This window comes from Felis catus, chromosome D4, assembly GCF_018350175.1.
Source record: "Felis catus isolate Fca126 chromosome D4, F.catus_Fca126_mat1.0, whole genome shotgun sequence".
Taxonomy (NCBI): Eukaryota; Metazoa; Chordata; class Mammalia; order Carnivora; family Felidae; genus Felis; species Felis catus.
The window spans coordinates 2,342,977-2,370,260 of NC_058380.1; the positions used below are offsets into that span (position 1 = coordinate 2,342,977).

A 27,284-nucleotide genomic window follows, 5' to 3' on the forward strand; every position below is an offset into this window, starting at 1 on the left:
TTATAATATTCAAGCCCGTTGCTCAATGTACGAATATCTTATAAGAAACTGTATTTCTTACTTTTTCCTAACGCTTAGCTGAAGTGATGTCAGTAAATACTGTTTTCTCTAAACGCGCATGCCCCCCATTAAATTTATGGGAGAACTTTCTAGAAGCTGACATCCGTTACCCCAGACAACACGACCCTGAAGTTGTTGCGTCTCCTGTCCCAGGCCCCGCCTCTCTGTTGTCTTGTATCCTTGGCTGGGCTCGCCTCTGGGAGAAATTCCTCCAACACTGATCTTTTAAATTAAGAAAATAATAGGGAGCCAAAGGCTCTGTCTGTGAAGCCTGGGGACTCATGGAAGAGTGGGAGCTCCACGCTCAGGCAGCACAGTGGTCCAGGTTCACCAAGACTCGGGCGTTGCTCTGAGAACCAGGCCACCTCCTTTCTCTAGAGCAGGGTGGCCACGTGCCCGCCTCCTGCGACCTGGGTGGTGAGCCCGTGGACGGGCCTGGAAAGGCCTGGGTGCACAGAGAGCTCATGACCAACCCCTCAGGTCATCATTTTTCGGCCCAGGCAGCTCCTGCCATGCCGGAGGGCTGGAGCTACTGATTTTCCTTCTGGAGAAGCCAGAATCCAGACGTTTTTAATGTGAACATCTCTCCAATTTTACACGTTAGAACTATTTACATTTTCTTTGAAAGCACGGTGTGGGCCAAAAAAAAAAAAAAAAAAAGCCCGAGGCTCCTTCTGGGCCTCAGGCTTCAACATACGCGCTCCTGGTAGCCTCTGGTTGGCAGTGTAGTCGACGCGGCACAGAAGGAAGGGCGCCCCGCCTGGGCGGCACCACCCACCCGCCAGACGCGGGACAGGCGCGGAACCCTGGTGGGCTGGAAAAATGACAGAGAGGGACACCGGCCGTGCTACTGGGCACACTCCTCGCGGGATGGGCTTCTTCGCGTGGCTTCAGAGAAACAGGTGGTTCAGGCAGAGGGGTGGTTCGTACAGCCCCAACCTGTGCAAGTGTAAACCAGGGAAGGTCCGTGAGGCCCCTGCGTCCAACGACTGCTTCGCGGGCTTGCACAGGCCTCAGAGGTTCCTGTTGCGGGTTCCACGGGGACAGGAGAAAGCAGGCAAGCAGGCGGATGGCCTCCTGTTTACATGTGTGCAAAATACTTTCACCATCATTCCCGGGCTCGGGTGACGAAACTTTTACCAACAGAGACCCTCCCAGACGGGGACGCTCACCGACAGGGACCCTCGCGGAGGGGACCCCTCTCCCCACGTGGGCGTCTGGAGCCTCGAGGGCCCGCCCGGCAACCCCACTTCCGGTCCGGGGCCCGCGGGCGGCCAGGCGCGGGGAATGTCGGGAGGCGGCAAACAAGACTCGGTGAAGAACGGACTCTCCTCCCCTGGCACCCCCAACACCTACCCTTTCTCAGCGCTTCCACCGATTGGAAGCCTCCGAACTGCTCGAAGTGTAACCTGTTACCCTGACCGGCAAAACGTCGGGCTGGGGCCGGCGGCCTTTCGTCCTCATCCTCCCGAGAAACGTGCCTGCCGGTCAAGCCCCCGGCGGGCTTCCTCTCGCCCTGGAAGAGCCGCCCCGCATCGGCGCCGCGGAAGCTCCGATTGCCTGTCCGGGCAGCGCTGACGCCGGGCGAGATTTCCCTGGGTGAGAGTCGCACGCTCGGCCCGTCGGGAAACGGGCGCGTTCGTGCTTAATTGCCACCCAAGCGCCTTCAGCTCTTTTACTCCGGAAGGACAGCGCGAAGATCCTCCGATGAGACGAACTCTTGCACGCCGCCTTGCTGTGAAGACTTGTGTTACATGCACTTGGGGAGCCTCCCTTTACAAGGGCCTTCGGCGTAACGGGGCACTGGCCACTGAAGCTAACGTACGAGCCCGGCTCTGGGACGCAGTCTGGTCAGCTGGGTCGTCCCCCCCCACCGAAGGGCCAGAGCTAGGCAGGAACTCTCCCCTTCACATCACCAAGCAGACCGGTGGGCTGCGGTCCCCTGAGTCCTGTTGGGGAAATCCATTCGAAAGGACCAGTGAGTTTAAATAGCCAAGGAAGTAAACATTCTTATTTTCTTCATCTCTTTACAAGATTTCAGGTGCTACAATGACTGATTGGCGACTCGAGCCTGTGATTACATTTTTGTGCACCATAAGCTGATGGGGGCATTATGCAAAGGGCATTTTTGTTGCTGGGGCGGGTTTCAAAAGCCAGGCACGTGGACTGTACCAGAGTGTTTTAGCAGATACTTTTAATGAGGTTGCATCAACACTAAAACCATTTTCAAAGCCAAGAACAAATCAATGTATAATATGATCCAGATGGTTCTCAGATACAGGCTTCCAAGGACTCTGGGCCCCATACTCCTGTAATAAAAAGAATATAAATTCTACACTTATTTTTTAATGTTTATTTTATTTTATTTTTGACAGAGAGAGAGAGAGACACAGAATCTGAAACAGGCTCCAGGCTCTGAGCTGTCAGCACAGAGCCCGACGCCGGGCTCGAGCTCACAGACTGTGAGATCATGACCTGAGCTGAAGTCGGACGCTCAACCGACTGAGCCACCCAGGCGCCCCTAAATTCTACACTTTTTATTGGAAGATTTGAACCTACAGATATAACAAGAGTGGATGATTTCAAGAACTGGTTTAAAAGATTACAGCCTTGGGGTGTCTGGGTGGCTCGGTTGAGTGTCAGACTTCCCCTCAGGTCATGGTCTTGGGGTTCATGGGTTCAAGCCCCACATCCGGCTCTGTGCTGACAGCTCAGAGCCTGCTTCGGGTTCTGTGTCTCCCTCTCTCTCTCTCTGCCCCTCCCCACTCAGACTCTGTCTCTCTTTCTCTCAAAAATAAGCATTAAAAAAATTTTAAAAACACACAGATGGCTTTTTTAAAATGTATGTTGAATAACGTAGACAAATTCGAAAGTATCAAATCCAGCCGAGCAAAGAGGAGCAGGCAAAGGCAGCAACCATAAAGGCTGACCTAATTACTGGGGCTGCACTTAGTTTGTATCCTTCTGGTAAGCATTCAGGCCAGAAGTGTTATAAGCCACACTGTTCTCATTACCAAATGACAAAAAACACGTAATTTGCCTCAGAGGAGATGAAATTGTCGCCATCACTAAATTCTAAAAGTTAGGTGAAGAGACAACCGGTCAACTGAACAAATAAATTTTAAAAATTCAACCTGCTGGCCTAGAAATCGGCTGGCTTTCAGACTAAAGTAACCCAAGTGTCATATCGGGGAGCTTATCTTGGCGTCCATGTGTCTGATGGGGACACAGACTCTGGGCTCGGAGGCTCAGAACACAAGGGGTCTGGGGGCACTCAGGCCTCTGTGCACTGGGGCATATGTGGGACCAGTAACACGTGGTGTAAATTTCCCAGTGAAAACCTCGTTCTTAAATGCTACGGCATATGGCAGGATTTCCTGATTTTTCAAGGCCGAACAACACTGTGCTGCACGAAGATCCCACATCATCTCCATCCTCTTACCTGTCCATGGACACGAGGTGACTTCCCATCCGGCTCTTGGCTCTCGGGGCTGAGCTCTCTCTTCTCTGCCTTCTGTGGACAGGGCTGCAGCTCAGGCGGGTGTCACTGCTTCTGCACGTCACCGTCACCGTAGCAACAGGTCAGTGAGTGTGCAGAGGAGCTCCGGATCTCAGCATTCCTGAGCCGCCTCCAGCTCCTTCTAGGCCTTTCAGAGCCAGGGCGGCCGGGGCTCAGACATGTCCCAGACGCGCCACACCGGCCGTGGCACTGGAAACTCTGCTCCGAAGCAAGCCACGCTTCTCACTTTGGCGTCTCCAGCATAGGCCCAAACGTGCACATCGGGACTTTCCAGATTGGGAAACCTGATGGCTTTGCTGCTTCAGCAAAAAGGGAATGTAAATATTTTCTCTTGCATCCTGGGAGGATGAGAAAATAAAGTCTTTGCCACCACCCAGAAGAATGGAAGTGGATTTCATAGGTCATAGAAAGTCTTTTACAATTAGGGAGAATTAGAGTTTCAGTTGGTGTGGTAGAAGGCCCTGAGGGAACCAAGAAGGAAGGAAACATGTTCCGGAAACAGAGGCTTCGCTCAGGCATGGCGGCCTCACCCATCCCGGCCTCGCAAATGTCCCAGGACACCCACAAACCTGAGGGAAGAGAGCTGAGGCTCCGGAGAGGCAGTGAGGGGACCGTGTGGAAGCCCACGCTTCCCGCCCCACCCAGAATCAAGCGGGGCCTCCCTGTGGGCAGCACAGTGCTCTTGAGGGGGCCCGGCCTCCCCCGAGACTCCTTCACCCAGGCCTCACTCACTCACTATCCTGTGCCTCTGCCTCAGGACCCTCTCATATGCTGTTCCCTCTGATCTGTTCGACATCAACGGGGGCCAGTGCCGACACCAGCTTCAGAAACAGACTAACAGAGAGAGGCCCTTGGTGACCAGCTGGGCCCTCAGTCGCTGTCACTTTTTTCTGCTCTATTTTTCTTTGCTATCATCCCTGACATTATTTATTATAGATTGTTAAATGAGAATATAGGGTCAAAAAATCCTTTTCTGTTTAACTTTGCGATTTCCGCAGTGCCTGAAGGGTGCCTGATGTAGAGTAGATCTCGCTTCATACCTGCTTCACCGAGACAAGGCCTTTACCCTTCCCTCCCCCTCCCCCATCGCCTCCCCGTGTGGGCCCGGCAAATACAAGGGGTCGCAGTGCTTGGAGGCGGCAGCAGAGGGCGCTGTGTGAACCCAAAACTGCTCTAAAAAATAGTTTATTAATTACAGAACAAAACAGAAAGGAGGATGACCACATGCCGGACACAACTGAGAGTCTGGACGGACTGCGGGTTCGTGAAAAGCAAGGGGTGCCTGCTGTTGGGCCACGCTCAGCCTCTGTCTCCGGGCGCAGACCCGCAGGAAATCCTCGCGGAAGGTGGGGTGCCGGTGCCCAGGGCGGCCGAGAAGCAGGTGCCAGCCTCGGGGAGACGGGGGACGCTCCGGGCATCACCCACCTCCTGGCCCGGGTGCTCTGTCAGGAGAGATCCAGCACGTTCGAGGCGGCTGCCTTGGGCACCTTGCAAGGCCTGTGTGGGGCTGTGGGCGCAGGGAGGGGGCGGCGTAGGCTTCCGCACAGCTTAGCGTCTTAGAGTCATTTCCTAACGTCTTATTCGGTTTTTATTTATTAATTTTTTTAAAAAAATTAACATTTATTAATTTTTGAGACAGAGAGAGAGAGCATGAATGGGGGAGGGTCAGAGAGAGAGAGGGACACACAGAATCTGAAACAGGCTTGAGCTGTCAGCACAGAGACCAACGCAGGGCTCCAACTCACAGACTGCGAGATCATGACCTGAGCCGAAGTCGGATGCTTAACCGACTGAACCACCCAGGCGCCCCTCCATTCGGTTTTTAAAACTTCTCTTTTTAATGGCTGCCTCTCTCGGGGGTAAAGTGAAGGCATGTGTGTTTGGGACGAGGTTTTTGCAAAAGCTTCGCTTTCGAGGATCTCAGGACGACTTTGTGTGTTTTTTTCCAAATGAGAGTGATGGGGTATTAGGGTTCTCAGAGAAACAGAACCAACAGGATGTGTGTGCGGAGAGTTATTATAAGGACATGGCTCAGGCGATTATGGAGTCTGACAAGTCTCCATCTGCACTGGGGGCCGGCAGGCTGGACTCCCAGGAGAGCTGGTGGTGCCAGTGACGTGGAAGGCCATCTACTAGAAAATTCCCTCTTACTCGTGGGAGGCTGGTCTTTTTGTTCTATTCAGGCCTTCAACTGATTAGATAAGGCCCACCCATGTTAAGGAGGCTTTCTTCACCTATAAATTTAAATGTTAATCTCATCCAAAAACACCCTCACAGAAATACCCAGGGTAATGTTTGCCCCAATATCTAGGCACCCTTTGGCCCAGCCACGTTGACACACAAAATTAGCCATCACACTCCTTCCCTCCCTCATTCCTCCCTCCCTCCCTCCCCACCTTCCTGCTTTCTTTCTTTTTTTTTTAAACTTTAAAAAAAATGTTCATTCATTTACTTTGGGAGAGAGAGCGAGCAGGGGAGGGGTAGAGAGAGAGAGAGGGAGGCGGAGAAGCATTCACAAACTGTGAGGTCATGACCTAAGCCGAAATCAAGAGTTGGATGCTTAACTTAGCCACCCAGGTGCCCCTTCCCTCCTTCTTTCATGCAACCCTCCCTTCCTTCCTTCTTTGTTGTCTCCACACATTTCTTCAGTGCTTTTAAATCATAGTCTACTTTTCTCTACTAAGTTGTATCCTGAATTTTATTCAATTTAAACTCACGTAACATAACAGGATGTAGATCAGTACTTGGATATATTTTCTTAATAAATAATTTGAGGCAGGGCGCCTGGGTGGCTCAGTCGGTTAAGCAGCCGACTTCAGCTCAGGTCACGATCTCGCGGTCTGTGAGTTCGAGCCCCACGTCGGGCTCTGGGCTGATGGCTCAGAGCCTGGAGCCTGTTTCCGATTCTGTGTCTCCCCCTCTCTGCCCCTCCCCCGTTCATGCTCTGTCTCTCTCTGTCTCAAAAAAAATAAAACGTTAAAAAAAAAAATTTAAAAAAAATAAATAATTTGAGGCAGGGAAGGCATATATATATTTAACTTGGTTCCTTCACCAATTGCTTCATGGTATTGAAAAAAAGCTTTCCTTGGGGCGCCTGGGTGGCGCAGTCGGTTAAGCGTCCGACTTCAGCCAGGTCACGATCTCGCGGTCCGTGAGTTCGAGCCCCGCGTCGGGCTCTGGGCTGATGGCTCAGAGCCTGGAGCCTGCTTCGGATTCTGTGTCTCCCTCTCTCTCTGCCCCTCGCCCGTTCATGCTCTGTCTCTCTCTATCTCAAAAATAAATAAACATTAAAAAAAATAAAAAAAAATTTTAATGTTTATTTTTGAGAACAGAGAGAGAGCACAAGTGGGGGAGGGACAGAGAGAGAGGGAGACACAGAATCGGAAGCAGGCTCCAGGCTCTGAGCTGTCGGCACGACAGGGGCTTGAACCCACAAACTGCGAGATCACAACCCGAGCTAAAGTCGGATGCTTAACCGACTGATGTGATATAGTTTTTAATCTATGTAACTGTATGATATTTCCCACATACTAAACTGTCCCAACCCATCTAATTTAGGTACATTTTAGAATTTTCCATGTAAAGAGTCACACTTGAATTTCATTTATGATTATGAAATATTATAATATTTAACCACACAATCTAGAGGGTAAGGACTGGGCTATAAAGCTATGCTTATAAAAGTACAAATATTCAGAGTCATTTTTAGAAAATATTTTGCATGGAAAACAAAACAATAAACCCCCAGCCAAAGCACACGTGTGCTCGCACACACTTCTGCTTCCGTTCTCTGTCCCCGGGAGCTGGCTGAGGCAGGACAGGTCATGTCCACTCAGATGCCTGTGGCGTCCAGGCGGGTAACCCAACTAGACCAAGTGTTAGCCGGCAGTTACGGGCACCGTGTGAGCTGTGGGGTGTGCGCTGCACCTAAAACCTTAGCAGTTGTATCTTTCCTTCTGCCACGGGAAGAGGCCCCAGCATGAACAGCTCAGGGACACACAGCGTGTACAAAATGGAGCGACTTTGGGAGTTGAGAGGGAATTCTGAGAAGCGTGAAGATTTTAAAAACGAACACTATCACTGTTACACAAAACCAGAAGGGCTCTTCACTTTATAACTTTTTTGTTTTAATGTTTATTATTTATTTATTTATTTTATTTATTTTTTTTTTAATTTTTTTTTCAACTTTTATTTATTTTTTGGGACAGAGGGAGACAGAGCATGAACGGGGGAGGGGCAGAGAGAGAGGGAGACACAGAATCAGAAACAGGCTCCAGGCTTTGAGCCATCAGCCCAGAGCCTGACGCGGGGCTTGAACTCACGGAAGGCGAGATCGTGACTTGGCTGAAGTCGGACGCTTAACCGACTGCGCCACCCAGGCACCCTACTTATTTTTGAGACAGAGAGAGACAGAACACGAGCAGGGAAGGGGCAGAGAGGGAGACAGAATCTGAAGCAGGTTCCAGGCTCCGAGCTGTCAGCACAGAGTCCGACACGGGACTCGAGCTCGTGAACTGTGATCATGACCTGAGCCGAAGTCAGATGCCTAACCGACCGAGCCACCCAGGCGCCCGAGAAGGCCGCTTCACTTTAAGAGGCATCTGGCAGTCCCAGAAGATTTAGAGGTTATGTAGTCTAATCAACAATGAGTAGCAAATGAATTGAAAATACATCTGCATTAAGTCCTTCGCTACGAGGTACAGCTAGGGTGAACTGATTATCTCCAGCAGTGTGGAAAGAAATCAAGTTTGCACGTCTGTGTCGCTCAGGCTTTTTGCTCTAATCGAAGGTCAGCGTCTTCTCCCACCCTGCGGACCCTCTCCCCCAGCCACACTGGGTCCTCTCTCCCAGAGCACCAGCCCGCAGATTTAGTGTCTGTCATTCTGGCTTCCATTTAATTTGTTTCTAGAAAAGTCCAGATACAATTGTATTTGCAAACTGCGGAGGAGAGGGGAAAGCATCATATGTCTTGTATCGTTCACAGAAACCAGACAGGTTTTATTTCAGGCCATAAGTCATTTGAGAACACAAAGAGAACTTTGACCTTAAGCCGTTTGGTCTGGTTTTAAGGGGAGGAGCTCTTGTGCTTTCTTTGAAGGGGTTTTTTAAACTTCGGGCTTGTTTTGTTCCAGAGGAAAACTCATTTTGGATGGCAGAATATTTACTTTATTTGGTGTTGAGAATAAGACATCTCCGGGCTTGAATCTCCATTTGAACACTTACTACCTCTCTCAACCTTGAGCTCGCGGCTTCTCACCAAGCTTCTGTGTCTCCACCTAGAAAATAAGCGAGTTGATATCTGGTTTGGCTTCCTTAGCCCTGCCCACATTTCCACAAGTAGACTTGTCATTACTGTACCGATGCTCAGCCTTCACTGGCCATTGGAATCGCCTGGAAAGCCTGGACCCTCCCCCAAGCACCGGGAATGTGAACGCTCCCTGGTGACTCTAATAGACGGCCATGGTCAAGAGCCACTGTGCTCAAGTCTTTTGATTTGAACCATCAGATGTAAATTCTGTTTTCTGCTGGGATCCTGGATATAGACATCAATATTTTTAATTCCTCAATTCATTCCCACTAAACCTTCATTGAGTGCTTACCATTAGCAGGCTCTGTGGTAGGCTGTAGGGATACATAAATTCTAAGAAATTCTGTTTTTAAGAATTTTAACTAATGTGTAGAAGATGCATTTAGAACTTATATTCAAACAGCATAGATCTTGCCATAAAGGATTCACATTGTTAGCTATAATCCTATCTGTTGTTATATAATGTTCTGAAAATATCTCATAGACAATGAGACAAAAAAAAGCCGGGGGGGGGGGGGGGAAGGTATACAGATCGGAAGGAAGAAATACAACTGTGTCTGTTCACGATGACATGGTTGTCTATGTAGAAAATTCTAAAGAATTGACCAAGAAAAATGACAAACTTCTGGAGCTGTTGGGTGATTAAACAAGGCTGCAAGATTGCGGGATACAAGGATGCTATATAAGATTCAATGCTCTCCCAGATACCAACAACGAACCATTGGAATTTGAAGTTAAAAACACAAAACCGGGGCGCCTGGGTGGCTCAGTCGGTTGTGTCCGACTTTGGCTCAGGTCATGATCTCGCAGCCAGTGAGTTCAGGTCCCGCATCGGGCTCTGTGCTGACAGCTCAGAGCCTGGGGCCTGCTTTGGATTCTGGGCCTCCCTCTCTCTCTGCTCCTCCCCCACTCACACTCTCTCTTTCTCTCTCTCTCTCTGTCTCTCAAAGATGAATAAATGTTAAAAAAATTTTTTTTAAAAACCCCAAAAAACCATTCTTAGAAAAGAAAATGGTAATTATGCGAGTGATGGGTATATTATTTAGCTTGTGATGATTACTTCATAATGTAAACATGTCAGAACATCAAGTTGTTTACCTTAAATATATAGTTTTTTTCAATTATACCTTACCAAAGCTGGGAGGAGGTGAACAACAACACCATTAACATCAGCACTGAAAAAAGAGAAATACTACATACAAATCTAACAAAATCTGTACAAGGTCTATGCAAGAAAAACTACAAATCTCCAGTGGAAGAAATCAGAGGAAATTTAAATAAATGGAAAGATAATCCGTGTTGGTGAACAAGAACATTCAATATCGGAAAGATGTCAGTTCTTCCCAAGTTGATCTACAGATGCAATGCATTCTCAATAAAAATTCCAGCAAGCTACCTTGTAGTCATCCACAAACTGGTCCTAACGTTTATTTTATTTTATTTTTTTATTTTAGAGAAAGAGTGCTCGAGCTGGGGAGAGGGGCAGAGGGAGGGAGGGAGAGAGAATCTTAAGCAGGCTCCATGCTCCGCATGGCGCTGGATGTGGGGTTTGATGCAGGCTCAGTGCAGGGCTTCACGTGGGACTTGACCTGGGGTCATGACCTGAGCCCAAATCGAGAGTCCGAGGCTCCACCGACTGAGCCACCCAACCGACTGAGCTCCTGATTCTAAAGTTTATATGAAGAGACAAAAAGACCCGGAATAGCCAAAACAGTATTAAAAAAGAAAAACAAAGTCAGAAGGCTGAAATCACCCAATTTCAAGTGTTACCGTAAGGCTGCAGGAATGAAGACAGTGTGGTCTTTGTGACAGACACATAGATCAGTGACAGAAAAAGAGACCAGAAATAGACCCTCACAGACAGAGTCATTTGACCTGGGACAAGGGAGCAAAGGCAATTCAGTGGAGAAGAGGAAAAAAGAGTCTTTTTAACAAATGGTGCTCAAACAACTGGAGAACCACATTAAAAAAAAAAAAAAAAAAAAAAAAAGAACCTAGGGGCACCTGGGTGGCTCACTCGGTTAAACAGCCAACTTCAGCTCAGGTTATGATCTCACAGTTCGCGGGTTCAAGCCCCGCATCAGGCTCCGTGCTGACAGCTTGGAGCCTGGAGCCTGCTTCAGATTCTGTGTCTCCCTTTCTCTCCGCCCCTCCCACACTCATGCTCTGTTTCTCCTCTCTCTCAAAAATAGATAAACATTAAAACAAAATTTAAACCCTTAAAAAAATGGAACCTAGACACAGACATTATAACAAACAGTACGGGAACAACTGGACATCCACATGCAAAACAAATGTAGACACAGATCTTACCCCCTTCACAAAACTAACTCAAGGTGGATTGCAGACCTAAATGTAACACACAGAATTGTAAGACTTGGAAAAGAAACTATAGGAGAAAATCTTGGGGACCTATGGATTTGGTGATGAGTTTTATTTAAGACATTAAAAGCACGAACCATGAAGGAAAAATTTGGTAAGAAGGACTTAAGAAAACAAACCTTCCAAAGAGCCCAAATGTCCATCAAAAGATGAATGGATAAAGAAGATGTGGTTTAGGGGTGCCTGGGTGGCTCAGTCAGTTGAGTGTCCAACTTTGGGTCAGGTCATGATCTCACGGCTCGTGAGTTTGAGCCCATGTCAGGCTCTGTGCTGACAGCTCAGAGCCTGGAGCCTGCTTCCGTTTCTGTGTCTCCCTCTCTTTCTACCCCTAACCCACTCGCATTCTGTCTCTGTCTCTCTCAAAAATAAATAAACATTAAAACAATTAAAAATTTTTTTTCTTAACATTTATTTATTTTTGAGACAGAGAGAGACAGAGCATGAATGGGGGAGGGGCAGAGAGAGAGGGAGACACAGAATTGGAAGCAGGCTCCAGGCTCTGAGCCATCAGCTCAGAGCCCGACGTGAGGCTTGAACTCACAGACTGCGAGATCATGACCTGAGCTGAAGTCAGACGCTTAACTGACTGAGCCACCCAGGCGCCCCTTTTTTAAAATTTTTTTTTTAACTTTTATTTATTTTTGAGACAGAGAGAGACAGAGCTAAAAAATTTTTTTTAAAGAAGATGTGGTTTATATATCCAATGGAGTATTACTCGGCAATCAAAAAGAAATCTTGCCATTTGCAACTACGTGGATGGAACTGGAGGGTATGATGCTAAGTGAAATTAGCCAGAGAAAGACAAATATCATATGAATTCACTTATATGAGGACCTCAAGATAAAAAACAGATGAACATAAGGGAAGGGAATATATAAAAACAGGGAGGGAGACAAAACATAAAAGACTCTTAAATATAGAGAACAGGGTCGCTGGAGGGGTTGTGGGAAGGGGATGGGCTAAATGGGTAAGGGGCATTAAGGAATCTACTCCTGAAATTGTTGCACCATATGCTAAGTAACTTGGATGTAAATTAAAAAATAAATAATTAATTAAAAAAAAACCCTTCTGATCTGTGAAAGACACAGTTAAGAGGACACGGAGGAACCTTAAATGCATATTACTAAGTGAAAGAAACCACTCTTTTTAAAAAATGTTTATTTATTTTTGAGAGAGAGAGAGAGAGAGACAGAATGTGAGTAGGGGAGGGGCAGAGAGAGAGGGAGACACAGAATCCGAAGCAGACTCCAGGCTCTGAGCTGTCAGCACCGAACCCAACCTGGGGCTCAGACTCGTGAATGGTGAGATCATGACCTGAGTCGAAGTCAGACGCTTAACTGACTGAGCCACCCAGGCGTCCCAAAAGAAACCACTCTTAAAAGGTGACATACTGTAGAATTCCCAGTCTATGACATTCTGGAAAAGGCAAAACTATGGAGACAGTAAAAGGATCAGTGGTCGCCAGGGATTTGGGGGTGGGCATGAGTAGGTATTGTGCGGAGGACTTTTAGGGCAGTGACACCATCCTGTGATATGTAATGGTGACATTATACATTTGGCAGAACCCAAAGAAGTGTCCCATACAAAGAGCAAACCCTACTGTGAACTGCAGATTTTAATAATAATGTGCCAATATTAGCTCGTCAGTTGTAACAAATGTACCATGCCAGAGAAAGATGCTAACTATACGGACAGAGGGCAGGGGATAAAGGGAATATGTAGGAACTCTCTGTACTCTCTGCTCAATTTTTTTGGTAAACTTACAACTGCCTTAAAAAATAGTGCCCACTAATTGAAAATATGTGCGTGTGGGGGGGGGGGGGGGGGGCGTGCGTGTGTGTGCTACAGAAACATCTCAGGCTCCACTTAATGACATTGTTTCTCATGAGCATCAAAAATTTTGGAAAAAAAAATTTATTAGTAACACCTGATTGATTAGAAATAGTCAAATGTCCGAATGAAGGCAGGGCACTAATGGTCCTTCGCGTGTCTAGAGGAGGAAGCCATGGTGTGCTAAAGTGGACAGGACACTCACAGGCAAAGTCCTGCCAGGCTGGGCTGTATCTTAGCTCCCCTCCTGGTGGCAGGTGTCCAGTCCTAAGGCATTAGTTTGAAATGTTGCCCTGAATTTCATTGGACGGGCTAATTCTTGCAGGTCTGAAGTTGCATAAAAAGAAGGTACAATCATTTTTGGTAGGGGTGGTCTCATGAAAGTCTCTCCAGACTTTAGTTTCCTTAGCTGCAAACGAGGGTGAGAGAGTTTGAATTCACATGGAAGATTTTGGGCACATTAAGAAAGATAAATACAGGGGCGCCTGGGTGGCTCAGTTGGTTGAGCTTCCGACTTCGGCTCAGGTCATGATCTCATGGTTTATGAGTTCGAGCCCCGTGTCGGGCTCTGTGCTGACAGCTCAGAGCCTGGAGCCTGCTTCAGATTCTGTGTCTCCCTCCCTCTCTGACCCTCTCCTGTTCATGCTCTGTCTCTCTCTGCCTCAAAAATAAATAAATGTTAAAAAAAAAAAAAGAAAGATAAATACGTATAGGAGATAAAGGGTCTTGGACTTGGAGTTCTCACTCAATAAGGGAATTTCAAATTTCTCAACCGATCCTGACAGGTAGTAGCTGCAAACGTGTCCTGTAGGAGGTTAAGTAGGAGGTGCTCCAGACTGTGCGGCCACACCTGTTCACTGCCGTTCAGCCGCACTGCCCGGCCACGCATCAAGGACAGAGCGTGAGCTGGACAGTCACTGGTCAGCAGGAAATGGACAATGGTCTGGAATTACCCTTGGAGCACCTGGGTAGCTCAGTTGGTTAAGCCTCCGACTTCGGCTCAGGTCATGATCTCATGGTTCATGAGTTCAAGTCCTGCGTCGGGCTCTGTGCTGATGGCTCAGAGCCCGGAGCCTGCTTTGGATTCTGTGTCTCTCTCTCTTTCTGCCCCTCCCCTGCTCACTCTCTCTCAAAAAAATGAATAAACGTTAGAAAAAAACATTTTTTTAAATAAATAAACGTTTGGAATTACCCTTAACCAGGGTCCCAGACTTCTTGTGTCTGTGGCCTGACATGTAAATTAGCTCAAACCCTTTCTTTAGATGTCAGTGGAAGTTTATCAGTTGTGTTTGTTAGAATATCACAGGAAGGTGGTGCCTTAGAAAATTGTTTTAAGCCGTGCAAGTAAAATGAAGCAGAAGCCCACACTCAGTTGGCTGAGGTTAAGATGAACATCTCCCCTCACTGAGTGAGCCCGATGGGTGGTCTCCTATGTGGGAGCAGATGTCTTAGGTTAATTGCTGGCCGCCCCACTCTCCCCCCCACACACTCCCTTTTGGCTTTGACTTAGTGTTTTTAGCTTAAGTCTCCCTCTGAGGAGAACAATGTGGCATTAGGGAGATTAACACGAAATGCTAAATGCTTGAGACTTGTTGAGACCCGTTCTCGGTAGAGGAAGGGACTCATCCAACTTGCCCAGGAAGCGCCGGGCGGGGACAGAAATTCTAGCATCTTTTTGGCACGTGCGCTTGCGCCCTGTGTCCAAAGAAAGCTGTGCCGACCATGAGATGGTTCGTGGTTCTCCTTGCATCCCCGGCCTCCTCCCGAGGGAGATGCAGTGATGCTAGAACAGACAAAAGGGGAAAGACACTTGGCTCCCTGCCCGAACAGAGAGAAACTAACACTCAGAGGAAGAGAATCCGAAAGCAGGCTGAGATACATACACACCCACCACACCATCTTTGAGCCAAATACGGAAATACAGCGACGTGGTGAGAACATTATGGTAACATTAACACATAATGAGAAAATTATGGAAAAGATGCTCCTCTCCTTGGAATACGGAACCGAGAAAAACCAAGGGGAGATCGAGGATTGTATACGCATCTGGGCAGACGAGTGAGTCATGACAGATGGTTCTCAGTCCTGCAGTTAATTGCTGTACACAAGCGTGAGGGCTTTGTCCTTTAAAACGTGAAATTCTGTCTTGTAACCTCCATATGGTCGCCTGTCATTTGCACAGTTTTCTGTTAAGTCCTGCCTTATTGATTACACTCCAAACAATATTTGCAGAGCGTGTAACGAATTGGTACCAGGAAACATACTCATTAGAATCTCATTTCTGAAAGCGATTGCTGGGTGTCCCGGCGCATCACCCCGCATTCCTGAAACCCCGACACTCACAAAATACAGAGTTGCCACAAGGCAGATTCGTTCTCATTTTCCAACATCACGCGACGATGACGCTCTGCGCTCGTTCAGGCACACCTCGTTTTACTGCTTCGCCTTGTTGTGCTTGGCAGAGCACGTGCTTGTTACAAATTGCAGGTTTGTGGCAACGCTGAGTCCAGCAAGTCTGGTGGCACCACTTGTTTCCAAAAGCATCTGCTCACTTCGTGTGTCTGGGTCACATCGTGGTAATTCTCACAATATCCCAAAGGTTCTCGCTATCGCTATATTTGGCGTAAGGATCTGTGATCAGTAATCTTCGATGTTATCACTGCAGGTGTTTTGGGGGCACCACAAAGTATGCACGTGTGACAGCAAAGCGGGTGGATAAATGCGTGTGTGTTCTGACGGCAGACGTGTGGCAACGGGAGAACCGGAAGCAGAAGGGGGGCCCGAAGACGGCAGGGAGCTGGGCCACCTCAGGATAAAACTCCAACGGATGGGGACTTGCTTCCCGTGGATGAACAAAGAAAGTGGTTTCCTGAGACGGAGTGTGCTACTGGTGACGATGCTGTGAAGACTGTCAAAATGACAACACGGAATTGAGAATATCACACGAACTTAGCTGACAGAGCAGCGGACGGGGTGTGACAGGATAGACTCCGGTTTTGAAGGAAGTTCTGTGTGTAAAATGCTACCAAATAGCATCACGTGCTACAGAGAAATCGTTCTTGAGAGAAGAGTCAGTCAACGTGGCAAACGTCACAGTTGTCTTATTTCCAGAGATGGCCACAGCCGCCACCTCCCTGCGGGGTCAGCCGCCACTGCCCTGAGGGGTCAGCAGCCTTCAACCCTGAGGGAAGACCCTCCACCAGCAAAAAGATCGTGGCTCGCTGAAAACCCAGACAGATGATGGCTAGTGCTTCTTAACAGTAGAGTATTTATTTATTTTTGTTTTTTTTAAGTGTATTTATTTATTTTTGAGAGAGAGAGAAAGAGAGAGAGAGGCAGAGAGAGAATTCCAAGCAGGCTCTGCCCTGTCAGCACAGAGCCCAAATTGGTGCTCAATCCCACAACTGTGAGATCATGACCTGAGACGAAATCAAGAGTCAGACGCTCAACCGCCTGAGCCACCCAGGCAGCCTAACAATAGAGTATTTTAAATGTTTTAAAAAAATTTTTTAAAAATGTTTATTTATTTTTGAGAGAGACAGAGACAGAATGCAAGTGGGTTAGGGGCAGATAGAGAGGGAGACGCAGAATCCGAAGCAGTTTCCAGGCTCCGAGCTGGCAGCACAGAGCCCGACGCGGGGCTTGAACCCAGGAACCAGGAGATTATGACCTGAGCCGAAGTCGGACGCTCAACCGACTGAGCCACCCAGGCGCCCCTGTTTGTTTGTTTTTTTTTTTTTTAAGTAGGCTTCACGCCCAGCGTGGGGCCTTACACAGGGCCCAACATGGGGCTTGAACTCACAATCCCGGGATCAAGACCTGAGCCGAGATCAAGAGTTGGACACAACCAACTGAGCCACTCAGGCGCCCCAATAATGGATTATTTTTATTTTTTATTTTTAAATTTATTTTTACTTGTTTTTTATTTTTTGGAATTTATTTATTTATTTATTTATTTATTTATTTATTTATTTATTTTATTTTTTTAATTTATTTTTGGGACAGAGAGAGACAGAGCATGAACGGGGGAGGGGCAGAGAGAGAGGGAGACACAGAATCGGAAACAGGCTCCAGGCTCTGAGCCATCAGCCCAGAGCCCGACGCAGGGCTCGAACTCATGGACTGTGAGATCGTGACCTTAGCTGAAGTCGGATGCTCAACCGACTGAGCCACCCAGGCGCCCCTCAAAGGATTTTTTTTAATGTTTATTTATTTTTGAGAGAGAGACAGAACACAAGCAGGGGAGGGGCAGAGAGAGGGAGACACAGAAACCCAATCAGGATCCAGGCTCTGAGCTGTCAGCACAGAGACTGACGTGGGGCTCGAACTCACAAGCAGTGACATCATGACCTGAGCCAAAGTCAGACACTTAACTGACTGAGCCACCCGGGCGCCCCTATTTTTTGGAATATTTTTAAATTAAGCTATGAACACTGTGTCGTTAGACATAATGCTATTGCCCATTTCACAGACTACAGTATGGTGTAAACATAACTTTATGTGCACCAGGAAAGCAAAAAGTTCACTTGACTCTCTATTTCAATGTTCACTTTATCCCAATGGACTGGAACCAGATCCACAACATTTCCAACGTGTGCCCATCATTTTTCCCAATTTTGCACACATTGTAAAAAAGCTTAGCAACGTCATTATAACTTCCGTCATCTCACCAACAGCAGCCCCGCACGCAAGTTCCTATTGGCGAATCTTTGCTTGTGGTTCTGCTGGTTGCCTCGGCCCCACAGAGGGCAGCGTGGCTCCAGAGAAACTGCCTTCTCCTGTTACCACAGCATGGCGCCCACAGCTCTGTTCTTGTTTCCTGTTGCTTCTTTGGACTGGTAGTTGGTGAGAATCAGGGTCCTCCTTGATAAGACCCACAGCAAGGCTGTGCCTCTCCCACGAGTCACTGCACTGCAATTTAAAACAAAAACAAAATGTTTTTAATTTAACTTTATTTTTTATTTTTAAAAATTTACATCCAAATTAGTTAGTATATAATGAAGCAATGATATCAGGAGTAGATTCCTTAATGCCCCTTACCCATTTAGCCCATCCGCCCCCCACAACCCCTCCAGCAACCCTCAGATTGTTCTCCATATTTATGAGTCTCTTCTGTTTTGTCCCCCTCCCTGTTTTTATATTATTTTTGTTTCCCTTCCTTTATGTTCATCTGTTTTGTCTCTTAAAGTCCTCATATGAGTGAAGTCATATGGTTTTTGTCTTTCTCTGACTAATTTCACTTAGCATAATACCCTCTAGTTCCATCCACGTAGTTGCAAATGGCAAGATTTCATTCATTTTGATTCCCGAGTTATACTCCGTTGTATAGATATGCCACATCTTCTTTATCCATTCATCCATCGATGGACATTTGGGCTCTTTCCATACTTTGGCTATTGTTGATAGTGCTGCTATAAACATGGGGGTGCATGTGTCCCTTCGAAACAGCACACCTGTATCCCTTGGATAAATGCTGAGTAATGCAGTTGCTGGGTCGTAGGTAGTTCTATTTTTAGTTTTTTGAGGAACTACCATACTGTTTTCCAGAGTGGCTGCACCAGTTTGCATTCCCACCAGCAGTGCAGAAGAGATCCTCTCTCTCTGCATCCTCGCCAACATCTGTTGTCGCCTGAGTTGCTAATGTTAGCCATTCTGACAAGTGTAAGGTAATATCTCATTGTGGTTTTGATTTGTACTTCCCTGATGATGAGTGATGTTGACCATTTTTTCATGTGTTGGTTGGCCATCTGGATGTCTTCTTTGGAGAAGTGTCTATTCATGTCTTTTGCCCATTTCTTCACTGGATTATTTGTTTTTTGGGTGTTGAGTTTGATAAGTTCTTTGTAGATTTTGGATACTAACCTTTCATCTGATATGTCATTTGAAAATATCTTCTCCCATTCTGTCGGTTGCCTTTTAGTTTTGCTGATTGTTTCCTTTGCTGTGCAGAAGCTTTTTATTTTGATGAGGTCCCAGTAGTACATTTTTGCTTTTGTTTCCCTTGCCTCTGGAGACGTGTTGAGTAAGAAATTGCTGCAGGCAAAATCAAAGAGGTTTTGCCTGCTTTCTCCTTGAGGATTTTGATGGCTTCCTGTCTTACATTGAGGTCTTTCATCCACTTTGAGTTTATTTTTGTGTATGGTGTAAGAAAGTGGTCCAGGTTCATTCTTCTGCATGTCGCTGTCCAGTTTTCCCAGCACCATTTGCTAAAGAGACTGTCTTTATTCCATTGGATATTCTTTCCTGCTTTGTCAAAGATTAGCTGCCCATACGTTTGTGGGTCCATTTCTGGGTTCTCTATTTTATTATTCCATTGATCTGAGTGTCTGTTCTTGTGCCAGTACCATACTGTCTTGATGATTACAGCTTTGTAGTATAGCTTGAAGTCTGGGATTGTGATGCCTCCTGCTTTGATTTTCTTTTTCAAGATTGCTTTGGCTATTCGGGGTCTTTTCAGGTTCCGTACAAATTTTGGGATTATTTGTTCTAGCTCTGTGAAGAATGCTGGTGTTACTTTGATAGGGATTGCATTGAATATGTAGATTGCTTTGGGTAGTTTTGACATTTTAACAATATTTGTTCTTCCTATCCAAAAACAAATTTTTTTTTTTAATTTTTTTTTTCAACGTTTATTTATTTTTGGGACAGAGAGACACAGAGCATGAACAGGGGAGGGGCAAAGAGAGAGGGAGACACAGAATCGGAAACAGGCTCCAGGCTCTGAGCCATCAGCCCAGAGCCCGACGCGGGGCTCGAACTCATGGACCACGAGATCGTGACCTGGCTGAAGTCGGACGCTTAACCGACTGCGCCACCCAGGCACCCCAACAAAAATTTTTTTTTAATGTTTATTATTTACTTTTTGAGAGAGACAGAGTGTGAGTAGGGGAGGGGCAGAGAGAGAGGGAGACACAGAATCCCAAGCAGGCTCCAGGCTCTGAGCTGTTGGCACAGAGCCCGACACGGGGCTCGAACTCACAAACCGTGAGATCGTGACCTGAGCCCAAGTCGGACGCTTAACCGACTGAGCCACCCAGGAGCCCCAACGATATTTAAAGTGAGCTCAGAGTTACCTGACCCCAATTTGATAGCAAGATGCAGAGAAAGCTACTTAGAAACGTGACCCAGGCAATTCCTGGTGTGGCTCACTTTCCTCCCAGGGGTCTTACCGAGCAGGGCTCCCTCCCTCTGCGGCAGTGCTGACTCACTTTGCCTACAGTCTCCTTCTGCATAATTTTCCTTTGAGGAGGGGTGAGGAAGGCGGGAGAGTGGGAGAAGAGGGGAAGGAGAGGAAGTCACACCATGTTGCTTCTCTCTCATGTTGGGCATGAGGATGGTCCTGCCCAGGACATGACTTATTTTACGTCTTGGGTGTGGGTGCTACACTGAGCCTCCTCCGTGAGCTGGAACGTCACCATGGCACTTCTGGAAAAGAGATTCGGTGTCACCTCTGATGGCAAGTAAGCGAGAAACACAAGGGCAAAAATGATCATCAGGCAGACGATGAGGACAAAGGACACCGGAAGCCATCATTTCTGAAGTGATGGTCAGAGAAAGAAATAAGGTTCTAACCTCAGAACACCCCCAAACAAGGGGGAGGGTTGGTGAACAAGTCCCTCTTCCCATCACGTGCTGCTGAGAAAGGGCGTGAAAGAGCGGAAGATACAAAGGAAGGGAAGAGAAGAGAAGCCTGAGCTCTGCCGCAGGGGGAGGGTGGGAAGGGGCCCCTGGGGCCTCCAAGCTCAACCGCTTGTGTCTTCAAGCTGAGAAAAAAGTAGAGAAAAGGCAAAAATCTATGAAGTCTCATGAATAAATAGACGCTTAACGGGAGGGAAGAGAAAAGAGAGACTCCCAGACTTCTCCCTGGAAGAAGGAGGGATGGGGGAGAAGGAGAGAGCCCCACTGGCAGGAATGAGGTTCAGCCCCAGCCCAGGATGAAGTGAACCCCAGAAGCCAAGGCAGGCGGAAGTGAGGGATCCCCAAGCAGGGGGAGTGGAGGGTACCAACCCCCAAGCCAAGGATGAACGGGCTTTGGCATTCAATTCAACTTGAGTGTGAGCCGAGCTGCCCCACGTCCACGTGGCCACAGCCCAGGAAGGCAAGGACACAGAGGTGGCCATGCCCCGTGGTCTGGGGTGGGGGACCCTGGGGTCCTTTCAGAGATGAGGGCTGCCTCGGGGCAGCAAGACTTTAAGATGGCAAAGTGGAGGCTTCTCAGACCTCTCTTTTCTCTTCACCCTTAAGAAAATGGTCAGGCAATTAGGAACAGAAACAGAAATCCCATCACATAAAGAACATAAGAGAACTGAAATAACGGAAGAGAACACCTCTACTGCCACACCCTGACGTCCTTGAAGCAGGGCGGCCAGAGGCAGGGGAGCTCAGACACCATGAGAACACGACAAGGGCAGGGGGGTGGGGAAACGGCCCAGACAAGCCGCGTTCCTGTGGTATGCCACCCAGCGTGGCTTGTTGAGTTTCAGAGTATTTGATGAGAAATCTTGGGGTAAATAGCTATACTGATGTAAGTCCTTTGGAAGTACAAATGCTGTGATGGCTACTACGAGCATGAGCAGAAAGGAAGGAGAGCGGTTGCCATGGGAGCGCTCGGAGCCAAGAACAAGACTCGGGGCCTGGGCTCACGCGCATCTAATTAGTCTTATCTTCAGTGTCTGCAGGAAGAGCTCCCAGGTCAGGGGCTTTCAACCTGTTTGTTCTGGACCATCAACAAGAAATACATTTTTTAAAAGTTTATTTATTTGTTTTGAGAGAGAGAGAGAGAGAGAGAGCGAGAGCGAGAGAGCACACAAGCAGGGGAGGGGCAGAGAGAGAGGGAGAGAGAATCCCAAGCGGGCTCTGCACTGTCAGCACAGAGCCCGACGCGGGGCTCAAACTCAGGAACCATGAAGATTTATGACCTGAGCTGAAGTTGGACACTTAACTGACTGAGCCCCCCAGGCGCCCCTAAAAGTGCACACTCTTATGACATAAGATTCATTCTGATGTTTTCTACATAGTTTCATTCTGCTTTATTTTTCAAACACAGCTGTGGTGATAAGATGATCCCCAGTGATCTCCACCTCCTGGAGTCCACACCTTTTGATAATCCCCTCCCCTGACTGAGCGCAGGACCTGCAACTCAACATCTCTAACCATTGGAAACGCAAACCAAAAGCACAATGAGACACCACCTTTCACCCATTAAGAGGGCTACCATCAATACACTACAAAGTACCAAGTATTGGCAAGGATATGGAGAATGGGGACACTTTGCACTGTTAATGGAAATGAAAATGGTTTAAAAACTTCTTACCAGACATGTCACCAGAGGCAAGGGAAACAAAAGCAGAAGTGAACTACTGGGACCTCATCAAAATAAAAAGCTTCTGCACAGCGAAGGAAACAATCAGCAAAACTAAAAGGCAACCAATGGAATGGGAGAAGATATTTGCAAATGACATATCTGATAAAGGGTTAGTATCCAAAATATGTAAAAAAAATTTATACAACTCAACACCCAAAAAACAGATAATCCAGGTTTCAAATGGGCAGAAGACATGAATAGACGCTTTTCCAAACAAGACATCCAGATGGTCAACAGACACATGAAATGATGCTCAACATCACTCACTGTCAGGAAAACAGAAATAAAAACCACACTGAGATACCACCTCACACCTATGAAAATGGCTAAAATTAACAACACAAGAAAAAATAGGTGTTGGTGAGGATGTGGAGAAAGGGGAACCATTTTGCACTGTTGGTGGGAATGCAAACTGGTGCAGCCGCTCTGGGAAACAGTATGGACTTTCCTCAAAAAATTAAAAATAGACCTGCCCTACAACCCAGCAATTGCACTACTAGGTATTTACTCAAAGAACATAAAAATACTAATTCAAAGGGATATGTGCACCTCAATATATATAGCAGCATTATCAACAATAGCCAGATTATAGAAGCAGCCTGTGTCCATCGACTGATGAATGGATAAAGGAGATGTATACATATACAATGGAATATTACTCACCCATCAAAAAGAATGAAATCTTGCCATTTGCAATGGCATGGACAGAGCTAGAGAGTATTCAACGTTTATTTATTTTTGGGACAGAGAGAGACAGAGCATGAACGGGGGAGGGGCAGAGAGAGAGGGAGACACAGAATCGGAAATAGACTCCAGGCTCTGAGCCATCAGCCCAGAGCCTGACGCGGGGCTCGAACTCACGGACCGCGAGATCGTGACCTGGCTGAAGTCGGACGCTTAACCGACTGCGCCACCCAGGCGCCCCTGAGAGTATTATGCTAAGTGAAATAAGTCAGTCAGAGAAAGACAAATACCATATGATTTCACTTATATGTGGAATTTAAGAACAAAACAAATGAGCAAAGGGTGGGGGCGGGGCGGAGAGAAAGAGAAACCAACCAAGAAACAGACTCTTAACTGCAGAGAACACAAGGATGGTTACCAGAGGGGGGTGGGGGCTGAGTTAAATAGATGTGGGGCTTAAGGAGGGCACATGTGATGAGCACCAGGTGATGTGTGAAAGTGTTGAATTGATATATTGTATACCTGAATCTAATATTACATTGTTTGTTAACTGGAATTTAAACGAAAACTTAAAAATATATTTATTAAAAATGGCTGAGATATTAAAATTTGTGTCTATGTATGTCACTGCAATTTAAAATAATTTTTAAAAACTCTGATAGAGCCACTCACCTGGGAGGCTCAGTTGGCTGAGTGTTCAAGTCTTGATTGTAGCTCAGGTCATGATCCCAGGTCGTGAGATCGAGCCCTGTGTTGGGTGGGCTCCTTGCTGGACATGAAGCCTCCTGAAGATTCTCTTTCGCCTTCTGCTCCTCTTCCACTCATGCTCTCCTCTCTAAAAACAAAACAAAACAAAAACAAACTCAGATGGAATCATAAAGCAAAACCCAATGTGTATGTCACATAAAAGAGATTGGCCTAAAATAAAGTAACTTACATACTGCAGTAAAGGATGGGAAAAGTCACACCAGACAAATGAAAATAAAGAGAAAGCAGAGGTTACAATGCCACCGTCAGAGGTGGTTGCATTTAGGACAAAGAGTGCTCACTGTGATGAAGGAAGGCCATTTGTAAATGACAAAGTAGCCCAGCATCAGAAAATGTTATTCAAATGCTCCAAGAAAGACAAGAAGCCACTGACAGAAATGTTTCGGAAGTAGAATGCTTTCATTTACTCCTCTTGGTCCATGGTAAATCAGATAGGGAAAAATAATAATTAAATCTAAAAGACCCTGAAGGATATAAAAAATAAGGTAGACCTGGGGTGCCTGGTTCTACCAGTCAGTTATGCTTTTGACCTTGGTTTCTGCTCAGGTCACGATCTTAGATTCACGTGATGGAGCCCTGTGTCAGGCTCTGTGCTAACAGCATGGAGCCTGCTTGGGATTCTCTCTCTGTTCCTCTCCTTCTCTCTCCCTCTCTCTCTAAAAATAGATAAATAAACTTAAAAAAAAAAAGGTAGACCTAATTGATTCACGTAAACTCCATTCACTATTAACAAAGAATACTTCTTGTTAAGTGCTTATAAGACAGTCAAGCACATTAACCATATATTTGGCTAGTCCATCAACTAGAAGTCTTTTCTCACAATTTATAACTACTTGTTCATAAATAAGGTAATTGTACTATTGACAGTTTTTAGTTATTAAAGTAAATACAGGGGTGCCTGCTGGCTCAGTCGGTAGAGCCTGCAGCTCTTGGTCTTGGGGTTGTGAGTGTGAGCCCCATGTTGGGTGTAGAGATTGCTTAAATAAATAAACTTAAACAATTTTTTAACACAAAAAGTTTTAATCCTTTCTTTTTGCTTCCTGAGAACACATCTTTTGCATCCTTCTGTGAAAGCTTACGCACTGAACACAAAGATTCATCAAAAACATCAAAGACCTCAAGAGACGGCCTCAGGAAAAAGACAAAGGCTACACATGGCTTTCTCTGATCTCAGGTCAGGACAATTAGAATTAATTTTAAAAATTAGGAAAAAAAAGTGTTACCTGTATATTTTCTAAAATCTCTTAATACATTCGGGCCAAAGAAGAAATTGTGATAGTTGATAACAATAGCCCTGATACTAAAGCTAAAGCATTGCTCAGAACAATTCATAGTCAAGTATTAATTTTAAGCGAAAAATCATTTAAACATTCAACTCTAGGAGTTAGAAAAAGAACAATATTTTACAACTAAAGAAACTAAAGGGTGGCTGGCTGGCTCAGTTGGTAGAGCATTTTACTCTTGATCTTGGGGTGTGAGTTTGAGCCCTACAATGGGTGTACAGGCTACTTAAAAATAAAATCTTCAAAAAAAAATGAAAACAATCAAAACAACTAAAGAAACTAGAAGGAATAAATTAATACATATAGAAAAGAGGAAAATGGTAAAACTAATAAATCTAATATCAGCTAAAGTATATAAAAGAATACTCATAAATAAAACAGATTATTTCTAAAAATGAAACCCTAGCCTTTCCCTCCTGCTTTAGGGAAGAGCCTCAGCTCTGTGTCCTGTGCGTTTCTGCCCTGGGGACCCCCTGACTCACACCTCCAGTCGCCAGATGTGTGAACATTTCCCCCACACCAACAAACAATTCTCAGACACCAGCAGGGTGTCCTAAAATTCAACTTAATTCTGTCACCATCTACCCCAAGGTGGCATCAGATCCCACAGGCTAGGGGCTGAGTCCCCATCCCCTACATCAGATGCCAGAGTAAGTCCAGGTTGTCACCTGAACTTCTGACCGACAGGATATAAATCAGAGGTTCCCATGACCCCCTCCTCAGGTTCCATTAATTTGCTAGAGTGACTCACAGAACTCAGGGGAACACCTACATTCACCAGCTTATTAAAGGCTCTGATAAAGGATACAGATGAACAGCCAGATGAAGAGATACTTAGGGTGAGGTCTGGGAGGGTCCTGTGCACAGGATCTTCAGTGCTGTGTTCACCAGCCCAGAAGCCCTCTGAACCCTGTACTACTGGGGTGTTATGGAGGCTTTCTCATGTAGGCATAATGGATCATTAACTCCATTTTCAGTCCTTTTTCCTTCTCAAGAGAATGGAGGGCAGGACTGAAGATCCCAAGCTCTGATCATGGTGACCAACCTAGGAGACACCCAGGAGCCCACCCAAAGTCAACTCGTTAGAACAAAAGATGCTCCAATCACCCAGGAAATTAACAAGAATTTCAGAAGCCCTGCGTCAGGAACCCGGGTCAAAGACCAAACATTAGAACAAAAGATGTTCCTACTATTCTTATCACTTAGGAAATTACAAGAGTTTAGGAACTCTGTGCCAGGAACCAGGAGCAGAGGCCAGTATACATTTTCCATTATGTCTCAGTTTCCTAGGAAAAACATAAATAAATGGAAACTATTTAGAGAATATAAACTATTCAAATGTCAAGAAAAAATGAGAGAATGGTTTCAGGGGGCTATCCCTTGGGGAGAAAAGGGCAGAGATGGTTTCACAAGTGAAGTCTACAGACCTAAGGAACAGATAAACCAAAGATATGCAAATGTTTCTCAATTCGGGAGGTGGGGGGAAAACATTGCAACAGTTTTATGTAGTCAGCATCATGCAGATACCAAAATCTGAAGTGGATAGCACCAAGAAATATCACAAGCAATCTCACGTAGAATTACTAATGCAGAAATTCGAAGGAAAATACTAGCAAATGCAATCAAGCAGCATCTGAGAGCATGATCAATCGTTTTCATAACTGGAATATACAAGAATGACTCAATATGGAAAAACCTACGAACAAAATTAATTGCCTGTATGGATAAAATTGGAAAAACAAGACCATCTCCATAGATGTTGGAATAAGACTGGATAAAATTTCAAAATCTATTCCTTAAAACCTTTTCCTAAAAGATGGAAAGAAGAATAATTAACCTAAAACCCAATACCATAGTTAGCAGAGAAATAATGAAAGTTTGTTAATAAGGTGAAACAAGACAAGGATGTCCACCATATTTCAGTGTTGTTCTGAAGTATTTGAAGACGAAAGAATTTTCAGCACAGAGGAAAGGAGATACAGATTTAAGATGGCAGTTAAATGAGAACTTTATTGCCCCAAATTTGAAATGCAAATATAAACTTATGATTTATGTTTTCTTAAGAAACAAGAACAACTAAACTTA

At 46.1% G+C, this 27,284-nt stretch overlaps 2 long non-coding RNA genes across 11 annotated transcripts in view; both read right to left on the bottom strand.

Moving 5' to 3' along the window:
• The window catches only part of LOC102901274, a 50,393-nt gene extending 46,540 nt beyond the window's left edge, over positions 1–3,853 (bottom strand). For all 4 annotated transcript variants that reach the window (XR_006588646.1, XR_006588647.1, XR_006588645.1 and 1 more), the window contains exons 1-2: positions 3,503–3,853; positions 1,417–2,009 (exon numbers count right to left, since the gene is read on the bottom strand). This is a non-coding gene — a long non-coding RNA (uncharacterized LOC102901274). The remainder of the gene's footprint in view (positions 1–1,416; positions 2,010–3,502) is intronic.
• A 13,654-nt stretch (positions 3,854–17,507) lies between these two features.
• Positions 17,508–27,284, bottom strand: part of LOC109493664 — a 28,645-nt gene continuing 18,868 nt past the window's right edge. For 2 of the 7 annotated variants that reach the window (XR_006588867.1, XR_002737764.2), the window contains 2 exons: positions 23,821–23,983; positions 17,508–18,011 (listed from right to left, as the gene is read on the bottom strand). This is a non-coding gene — a long non-coding RNA (uncharacterized LOC109493664). Of the gene's footprint in view, positions 18,012–20,269; positions 20,526–23,820; positions 23,984–27,284 lie in introns of all 7 variants that reach the window. The other 5 variants (XR_002737762.2, XR_002737763.2, XR_006588868.1 and 2 more) reach the window with 4 other exon arrangements.